At 49.7% G+C, this 10,169-nt stretch overlaps 1 protein-coding gene across 4 annotated transcripts in view; it reads left to right on the forward strand.

The window, feature by feature from the left end:
* Nucleotides 1-10,169, forward strand: part of PLD3 (phospholipase D family, member 3) — a 32,128-nt gene that overhangs the window by 4,795 nt on the left and 17,164 nt on the right. The window contains exon 1 of one of the 4 annotated variants that reach the window (XM_011952469.1): nt 8,877-8,930. The exons of the other annotated variants lie outside the window; for them this stretch is intronic. The gene's annotated coding sequence lies outside the window, so the exon portion shown is untranslated. Of the gene's footprint in view, nt 1-8,876; nt 8,931-10,169 lie in introns of those variants that run through there. 4 annotated transcript variants of the gene reach the window in all.

Raw genomic sequence — 10,169 nt, forward strand, 5'->3', positions numbered from 1 at the left:
GGGTGACAGAGTGAGACCCCGTCTCAAAAAAAAAAAAAAAAAAAAAATCTGGCCTTACAGAGTATCCTACACTCTAGTAAGGGTAAGAAGCAATGGGTAAATAGGAAAGTAGATTATTGGATGTATTAGAAGGGGCATGGGGAATGTGGGGTCAAGGTTGTAATTTTAAATAGGGTGGTCAAGGAAAGCTTTCTGAGAAGGTGACATTTGAACCAAAGACTTGAAGGAGAAGAGAGAGTGGGGCTGGGCACAGTGGCTCACGCCTATGATCACAGCACTTTGGGAGGCTGAGGAAGGCGGATCACTGGAGCTCAGGAGTTTGCAACCAGCCTGGGCAACATAGCGAAACCCCATCTCTACAAAAATTAAGCAGGTATGGTGGTGTGCACCTGTTGTCCCAGCTATGTGGGAGGCTGAGAGGTGGGGGGATCGCTTGAGCCTGGGAGTTTGAGGCTGCAGTGAGCCATGATTTTGCCACTACACTCCAGCCTGGGCAACAGAGGGAGACCCTGTCTCAAAAATAAAAAAACAACAAAAGAAAACAGCTGGGCATGGTGGCTCATGCCTATAATGCCAGCACTTTGGGAGTCCAAGGCCGGTGGATCACCTGAGGTCAGGAGTTCGAGACCAGCCTGACTAATATGGTGAAACCCCATCTCTACTAAAAATACAAAAAACTTAGCCAGGCATAGTGGCAGACACCTATAATCCCAGCTATTCCGGAGGCTGAGGCAGGAGAATCGCTTGAACTCGGGAAGCGGGGTTGCAGTGAACCGAGATTGTGCCATTGCACTCCAGCCTGGGCGACAGAGTGAGATTCTATCTCAAAAAAAAGAGAGAGAGAAAGAAAGAATGACGGCCCTCTGGGGGAAGAGCGTGCTAGGCAAAGAGAACAGCAAAAGCAAAGGCATTGAGGTAGGAGCAAGCTTGGAATATTTAAGGAATAGCAAGGAGGTCAGTGAGAGAGGAGAGGGGCAAGAGATGACGTTGGAGGGGCGATGGGGCACATTGTGGAAGGCCTTGTAGCCATGCAGAAGACTGACTTTTACTCCAAGTGAGGTGGGAGCCACAGGAGGATGTGGAGCCGAGGAGGGATGTGGTCCAGTGTGACATGAAGCCATCACCCTGAGCTGTGGCAGCTCCAGAACTTCTACCCAGGATCGACTAGTGAGAGGCAGCCTCGTTGGAAAGAGAGCCAGAATCTTCAGTCCGCACTCACATATCCTTTATGTTGGGAGAAAATTTCAAATATCCCTGTCAAAGATTGAGGCCGGGCATGGTGGCTCACGCCTGTAATCCCAGCACTTTGGGAGGCTGAGGCGGGCAGATCACTTGAGGTCAGGAGTTCGAGACCAGCCTGACCAACGTGGTGAAACCCCATCTCTACCAAAAGTATAAAAAATTAGGTGGGCGTTGTGGCGGGTGCCTGTAATCCCAGCTATTCAGGAGGCTGAAGCAGGAAAAGCCCTCGAACCTGGGAGGTGGAGATTGCAGTGAGCTGAGATCGCGCCACTACACTCCAGCCTGGGTGACAGACCAAGACTCCATCTCAAATAAATAAATATTAATAAAAAATGGAGAGCAGGCTGGGGAAATGCTAATGGAGTTTTTGAGAGGCCAGCGCCACCACGGGGTTCAGCTCTGTCCTGGAGGGTGGGAGGGCAGGCAGCAAGGGATCTACAGATGACGAATAACAGGAGAGGCAGCTGTCATGGGGAATCTGTCCCTGGAAGCTTGAGGCAGCTTGGGCTCAAATCCTTGCTCCATTTCCTCTCTCTTCTTTTTTTTTTTTTTTTTAACCAAAGTCCAGGTCCCAGGCTTACCCATATCCTGTCTGTGTCTCTTTGTACCTGTGACTTCACCTCTCTGGATCCTTAATTCCCTAAGTGGGAGTTTTAAGAGGACTATTGTGAAAATTAAATATATTAAGTCGAATTTAAAACAATAAAACGAATATATTAAGTGCTTTGAGGCCAGGCCCAGTGGCTTATGCCTGTAATCCCAGCACTTTGAGAGGCTGAGGTAGGCAGATCACTTGAGCCCAGCAGTTCAATAGCAGCCTGGGCAATGTGGTGAGATTCCGACTCTACGAAAAAATTAAAAACTAGCTGGGCGTGGTGGCACACACTTGTGGTCCCAGCTACTCGGGAGGCTGAAGCAGGAGGACCACTTGAGCCCAGGAGTTCCAGGCTGCAGTGAGATGTGATCCCACCACTGCATTCCAGCCTGGGCAACAGAGCAAGGAGACCCTGTCTCAAAAAAAAAAAATCAAAAATAAATGCAAGAAGCCCCACTGTCTCACTCCACACCCTGCACTTTTATAGGCTCGCGCCTCCCTCAGGGTCCCTCACGTGATGTGATGAAGGGAGATTTTGCATTGTGTATTCATGAATTAGTTCAACAGTGTACTGCCCTGGAATACAACTGAGCTCTGGGTTCAAATTCCCGGCTGATGCCTATAATCCCAGCACTTTGGGAGGCTGAGGTGGGCAGATAACTTGAGGTCAGGAGTTCGAGACCAGCCTGGCCAATATGGTGAAACACTGTCTTTACTAAAAATACAAAAATTATCCAGGTATGATGGTGGCCACCTGTAATCCCACCTACGCGGGAAGTTGAGACACGAGAATCACTTGAACCTGGGAGATGGAGGTTGCTTTGAGCCAAGAGCCTGCCACTGCACTCCAGTCTGGACAACAGAATGAGACTCTGTCTCAAAAAACAAACAAACAAACTTCCAACTGACAAACCAATGCTGTGCAACCTAAGCAGGTAATTTCCCTGAGCGCTGCCACCTCATCTGAAAAACAGATGGTAACACTGCTTTGCCCTAAACTTACCATGTTACTATTTTTCTTTCTTTTTTTTTTTCTTTGTTGTCTTTTCTTTTCTTTTTTTGAGATGGAGTCTCACTCTGTCACCCAGGCTGGAGTGCAGTGGCGCAATCTTGGCTCACTGCACGCTCCGCCTCCCAGGTTCATGCCGTTCTCATGCCTCAGCCTCCTGAGTAGCTGGGACTGCAGGCGCCCACCACCATGCCCAGCTGATTTTTTGTATTCTTAGTAGAGATGGGGTTTCACCGTGTTAGCCAGGATGGTCTCGATCTCCTGACCTCATGATTTGCCCGCCTCGGCCTCCCAAAGTGCTGGGATTACAGGTGTGAGCCACTGTGCCCAGCCCTACCATGTTATTATTTTTCTTTCTTTCTTTATCTTTTTGCAACAGGGTCTTGCTCTCTCACTGAGGCCGGAGTGCAGTGGCGCAGTCATGGCTCACTGCATACCCAAACTCCCAGGCTCAAGACATCCCCCTGCTACAGCCTCCCATGTAGCTAGGGCTACAGGCATGTACCACCATCCCCAGCTAATTTTTTAGCCTTTTTATTTATTTTGTATTATTTATTTATTTATTTATTTAGAGACAGAGTCTCGTTCTGTCGCCCAGGCTGGAGTGCAGTGGCATGATCTCGGCTCACTGCAACTTCCACCTCCCGGGTTCAAGCGATTCTCCTGCCTCAGCCTCCTGAGTAGCTGCAATTACAGGCGTGCACCACCAGGCCCGGCTAATTTTTGTATTTTTAGTAGAGACGAGATTTCACCATGTTGGTCAGGCTGGTCTCGAACTCCTGACCTTGTGATCCAACCGCCTTGGACTCCCAAAGTGCTGGGATTACAGGCGTGAGCCACTGCACCCGGCCTAGCCTTTTTATTTTTTTGTAGAGACAAGATGTCAATTTGTTGCCCAGGCTGCCCAAGTCCCAAACTCCTGGGCTCAAGTGATCCTCCTGCTTTGGCCTCCTAAAGTGCTGGAATTACAGGTGGGAGTGAGCAACTGTGCCCAGCCATGTTATTATTATTTTTTTATTTTTCATTGAGACACTGTCTCGCTGTCACCCAGGCTGGCATGCAGTGGTGCGAACTCAGTTCACTGCAACCTCTGCTTCCCGGGTTCAAGCAGTTCTCCTGCCTCAGCCTTCCAAGTACCTGGAATTACAGGTGTGCACTAGCACGCCTGGCTAAGTTTTGTATTTTTAACAGAGACGCAGTTTCAGTACGTTGGCCAGGCTGCTCTCCAGCTCCTGACCTCTGGTGATCCGCCTGCCTCTGCCTCCCAGAGTGCTGGGATTACAAACGTGAGCCACCACTCCTGGCTATGTTATTTTTGGTTTTGTGTTGTTGTTTTGAGACTGAGTCTCACTCTGTTGCTCAGGCTACAGTGCAGTGGTGGGATCTCAGCTCACTACAACCTCCGCCTCCCAGGTTCAAGCAATTCTCATGTCTCAGCCTCCCAAGTGGCAGGACTACAGGTGCGCACCACCACACCCTGCTAATTTTTGTAGTTTTAGTAGAGACAGGGTTTCACTGTGTTAGCCAGGATGGTCTCGAACTCTTTACCTCAAGTGATCTACCCGCCTCCTAAAGTGCTGGGATTACAGGCATGAGCCACCACGCCCGGCCCTATTATTATTTTTGAGCTGGGACATAAGCCTTTGGAAGTTGTGATGCCACTGTCTCCCTCCCCTGCTCTATTTTTTTCCAAGGCACATTCCATGTATTTCACTCATTTATTCTCACTCCCTTAAGAATAACATCTTTAGGAAGAATTTTTTTCCTTTTTTTTTTTTGAGACAGAGTTTTGCTCTTGTTGCCCAGGCTGGAGTGCAGTGGCGCAATCTCAGCTCACCGCAACCTCTGCCTCCCAGGTTCAAGCAGTTCTCCTGCTTCAGCCTCCCAAATAGCTGGGATTACAGACATGCACCACCACGCCCGGCTAATTTTGTATTTTCAGTAGAGACAGGGTTTCTCCATGTTGGTCAGGCTGGTCTTGAACTGCCGACCTCAGGTGATCCGCCCGCCTCAGCCTCCCACAGTGCTTGGACCACAGGTGTGAGCCACCGTGCTGGCTCCTTTTTTTTTTTTTTTTTTTTTTCTGTAATCTCAGTTTCTGAAGCAGGGCTTGTCAGCAAGTCACTACTGATTAAATATTAGTTGAATTAATAGATTAACTGGCCACTGAGCACCTGGTATGCACTTTCCTATGTTCCGTGGCACTGGGGACATGGCAGTGAGTTAGACAGCCTGGCCCTGCCGTCATAGGGCTCCCAGTCAAATAGGAGAGATGAACCCATCACTAGGCATTGCCAGCAGCAAGCACTGCCAGCTAATCACAGCACTGATTCTGAGCAGGAGTGGCACAGCTTAGGTTTTTGTAGTTCCAGTTTAGAAGTATTCACCATTCATGATACTTTTTTGGACCTATTTAACTGTTTTTCAGACTGATCGTCTTCTCTCCCTAGAAGGCATAGGTAGAGGGATCAGGTCTGGGAAAGGGAGGCCCAGGGGACTGTGTGAGCCCAGAGGGCTTCATGGAGGAGATGGTACATGAGTGGATAGAAATGAGCAAGGTGTGCTCGGCAGGAAAAGCAGCTGTGGGAAGGTCTGGTGATGAAAGTGTGGTTTTGGTTCAAGGAACTGAAAGATCATAAATATGGCTGGGGCGGGAAGAACGGTGAGAGAGTAGACCAAAGAGGTCATTTGGGGAAGATCAGTCAGGGCCCTGGCAGCCACAGTGAGGAGCTGAGACTGTGTTTTTGAGCAGGAGAGGGATACGCCAAATTCATGTGGAGGGGGATCCAAGGGAGGTGGCTGGAGTGGGGACCCAGGTGGGAGAGACTAGGTCAGAGCTAGTGGGGAGGGTGATTTGGAGACCCTCACAGGGCCAAGTTGACAAGTAGTTGGGGTCCAGGACAGGCCCAGGGCTGGGGGCAGTCAAGGAGAGCTTTCTGGAGGAGGAGGCACCAAGGCTGAGACCTAAAGGATGGGTTCGACAACTCTCCTTGAAATGGGGAACTGGGGGAGGAAGATGGTAAGGACAATTGGGGACATAGTAGGTGTGGGAGTCTGGGGATACCTTGAAGGAGGTATCTAGGGGGCCATGGGACCTCCAGAGCTGGAGTTCAGGGGAAAGGAGGAAACCAGACAGAGCTTTGGGTTGAGAATGAGGGAACTGAAGCTGTAATGATGGAGGAAGGTCCACAGGGGCCTGTCCATGTAGGGCTCTGTAGGACATGGTAAGAAGTTTGTACTTCGTCCTGGGGGCAATGGGGAGCCACAGAAGGATTTTGAGCAAGAGTGGGACAGCTTAGGGTTTTTTAGTTCCAGTTCAGAAGTATTTTTCATTCATGGTGCCTTTTGGACCTGTTTAATTATTTTTCGGACTGACTGTCTTCTCTCCCTAGGAGGGGCACTTATTGTAAAGGGTCCTTTGAAATAAAGGATCTAACTGCTGAAAATGAAAAAACAGTTTGCAAAACCAGTGTTCTGTTCTGTTTTCTGTAGACAATTGATGGTTCAGTCCAAAGAGGCCAGAGACAATTGATGGTTTAGTCCAAAGAGGTCTGCACCATCTAGTGAAAATCAGCACCATTAAACATGAGAACATTTCTGTTTTAAACCATTTGGAAGCGCCGTGAATTTGTTTTTATTTTGTTATTTTTAAAAGTAGAGACAGAGTCTCGCTATGTTGCCCAGGCTAGTCTCAAAGTGCTGGGCTCAAGCGATCCTCCCACCTCGGCCTACCAAAGTGCTGGGATTACAGACGTGAGCTGCTGCTCCTGGCCAGCCTGTGGATTTGTAAATGTGTCCTGTGGTGTGATCTGCCCCATGTTTCCTGTATGTAGGCTTCAGAAGCACACTCTGCATTCTCAGATGGCTTGAATCAGCCTTGACTTTTTCCCCACCCTCTCAGCCTTAATCTCAGGCTGAGATGCCATTGTCTGCACCCACTCTGTATGCTCTGGGCTTAGAACTGATACCAGCTGGTTATCATTCTGTATAAAAGTACCACTAGGTATAGAGAGACATCTAAAATAATCTCCTCTCAAATTTTTCTATTCTGCTGCTCCATTTCTTCTGCTTTCAGTATTTTTTGAGCAATTACAATGGCCTGGGCCCTAGAGCTAGAGGAATAAATCAGACACGAGGTAGCCAGGGACACATATAAATTGATGATGTGTGATTGAAGTGTATACAAGATACGAGGGCGCACACAGATCTCACCAACCAGCATGTTTCAAGGGCTTACTCTTCTTCCTGCCTTCCATGGATGACCTCATTGACTTCCCAGCAAATGTGAGGCTGGCATTATTAATCTCCACATTGTTCAGAGAATGAAAGTGTGGCTTAGAGAAGGGAACCTCTTTTCCCAATTCCACAGAGCTGAGATCTGAAGTCTGAGCTGTGGGACTCTGAGACCCACCCCCTTAACCATTCAGAGATCCCCCAGCCACCACCCTCCAGTGCATATAAGATGATACTCATTTTATTTGTTATTTTGAGATAGTGTCTTGCTCTGTCGCCCAGGCTGGAGTGCAGTGGCACAATCACGGCTCACTGCAGCCTCGAACTCCCGGACTCAAGCAATCCTCCCACCTCAGCCTCCCAAGTGGCTGGGACCATGGCGTAGGCATGGGCCACCACACCTAGCCAATTATTATTATAATTTTTTTGTTTGTTTTTTGTCTTTGTTTTTTTTGAGACGGAGTTTTGCTTTTGTTGCCCAGACTGGAGCACAATTACGCAATCTCAGCTCACTGCAACCTCTGCCTTCCAGGTTCAAGCGATTCTCCTGCCTCAGCTTCCCGAGTAGCCTGCCACCACGCCCGGCTAATTTTTGTATTGGTAGAGACGAGGTTTCACCATATTAGCCAGGCTGGTCTTGAACTCCTGACCTCAGGTGATCTTCCCAAAGTGCTGGAATTACAGGCATGAGCCACCCTGCCCAGCCGCCTAGCCAGTTTTTTAAGCTTTTGTAGAGATGGGGGTCTCACCTTGTTGCCCCAACTGGTCTCGAACTCTTGAGCTCAAGCCATCCTCCTGCCTTGGCCTCCCAAAGTACTGAGATTATAGGCATAAGCCACCGTGCCCTGCCAATATGGCTAATACCGGTTTATAGATGAGGCCAGCAGGGCTCAGAAGTAAAGCCCTATGCTCAACGTCACTTGGCAAAAAAGTGGCAGAGGTGGGATCTGAACCATGAACTCTCCAATTTAAAGGGCTGCTGTAGAGGAGGAATCAAATCTCCCACTGCCACCCTCCCCTGGGGGTGGGGTGTTCAGGGATCTGTGACCCAGTGGGTTTTACTTCCTCCTTTTTGCGGGCTGTGGTGTCATACCCCAAGGGGGGCAGGACCACGAGGCAAGGGGACTCGGGGGTATTCTGTGGGCTGGGAGATGGCACGCTTCCTGGCAGTGCCCTCTCCCAGATGAGACCTGATCTCTTTTCTTTTTTTTTTTTTTTGAGACAGAGTTTCACTCTTGTTGCCCAGGCTGGAGTGCGATGGCGCCATCTTGGCTCACTGCAGCCTCCACCTCCCAGGTTCAAGCGACTCTCCTGCCTCAGCCTCCTGAGTAGCTGGGATTACAGGTGCGCGCCACCATGCCTGGCTAATTTTGTATTTTTAGTAGAGACAGGGCTTCACCATTTTGGTCAGGCTGGTCTCAAAATCCCGACCTCAGGTGATTTGCCCACCTCAGCCTCCCAAAGTGCTGGGATTACAGGCGGGAGCCACTGCGTCTGGCCGAGATCTGATTTCATCTCATGTCATACCAGCGAGAAGGCAGAGCATAAGTACCAACCTGGATGGGGCATGTTGGGAGCCCCATGGGGGTTCTAGGGTCCTGAGAACACAGGCATTGAGACAGGCTGAGGAGGAACCCCAGGACCCAGCTGCCCATGCCCACCTTCAGTTTCACCCCGCCCTGCTCCCACAAGGATCTGAGCAGTGGGCTGGGGGGCCTGATTTCCTTCTCCAGCTGAGGCCACAGTCCTCTGGAGGCTAGGATCTGGTGATGGGGCACCCTACCTAGGAGCCTGAGCCTCTTTATAGTTTAGTTTCCATAGAAGTTATATGTGCATTTAAAAAAATTAAATGTAAGTATAAAGACCTATAATGAAAAGCAACCGTCTTGTCTCTGGGGGTGGGATGGGGGATGCCTTTGCATGGGGAGCTGTTAGGAGCCTTGACAGTCACCTTTGCTGAGAGCCTCCTGCATGTCAGTGGCTCTTCTGTGTGCATTATATGTGTGTTCATTCCTTTTTTAAAATTTAGCTTTACTTTTTGTAGAGGTGAGTCCTGCCGTTGTGCAGGCTGGTCTTGAACTCCTGGCCTCACATAATCCACCCTGCATCTTAGCCTCCTGGAGTGCAGGGATTACAGGTGTGAGCCACCTTGCCCAGCCTGTTAACTCCTTTAGTTCAGAGGAGTCAGTCAGATTTTAGACATCTCAAATGTTGTATGTTCAAAACCAAACTCCTGGTCTTTTCCCCAAACTTGTGCCTCCCTATGTTGCCCAATCAGCTATTGACACCTCTAATCCTTGCACTTGCTGAGGCCAAAACTCAGTCATCCCTGATTCTTTTACTCCTCTCAAACCCACATCCAGCCTAGAAATGCCATCCCCTCCACCTTCAAAGTGCATCCAGACCCCACCCTTTCTTTGACACTTGGCTGCCCACACCCTCGTCCTGTCCACCCTTGGCTCCTGTCTGGATGCCCCCATCAGCCTCCTTGCTAGGCTCCCCTGCCCTGCCCCAGTCTGTTGCCCACACACAGCCGCCAGGGGATCCTGTAACACCTGTGTGTGTTTCTTCGGGCTGCTGTAACAAATTGCCACCAAGTTGGTGGCTTAACACAACAGAATGTATGGCCAGGCGCAGTGACTCCTGCCTGTAATCCCAGCACTTTGGGAGGCCGAGACAGACGGATGACTTGAGGTTGCGCCACTGCACTCCAGACTCAATAACAGAGCAAGACTCCATCTTAAAAAAAAAAAAAGAATTCATTCTCTCAGTTTTGGAGCCAGAAGTCCAAACTCAAGGTGTAGCAGGGACATGCGCCTCCAGAAGCTGGAGGGGAGATTCCATTCCTCACCTCTCCCAGCTTCTAGTGGCTCCAGGTGTTGCTGGTTTGTTGTTGTTGTTGTTGTTGTTGAGGTGGAGTCTCGCTCTGTGGCCCAGGTTAGAGTGCAGTGGTGCCATCTCCGCTCACCACAAGCTCCGCCTACCGGGTTCACGCCATTCTCCTGCCTCAGCCTCCCGAGTAGGTGGGACTACAGGCACCCGCCACCATGCCCGGCTAATTTTTTGTATTTTTAGTAGAGACAGGGTTTC

The sequence above is a fragment of the Colobus angolensis genome, unplaced genomic scaffold, assembly GCF_000951035.1.
Source record: "Colobus angolensis palliatus isolate OR3802 unplaced genomic scaffold, Cang.pa_1.0 Scaffold34, whole genome shotgun sequence".
In the NCBI taxonomy this organism is placed as follows: Eukaryota; Metazoa; Chordata; class Mammalia; order Primates; family Cercopithecidae; genus Colobus; species Colobus angolensis.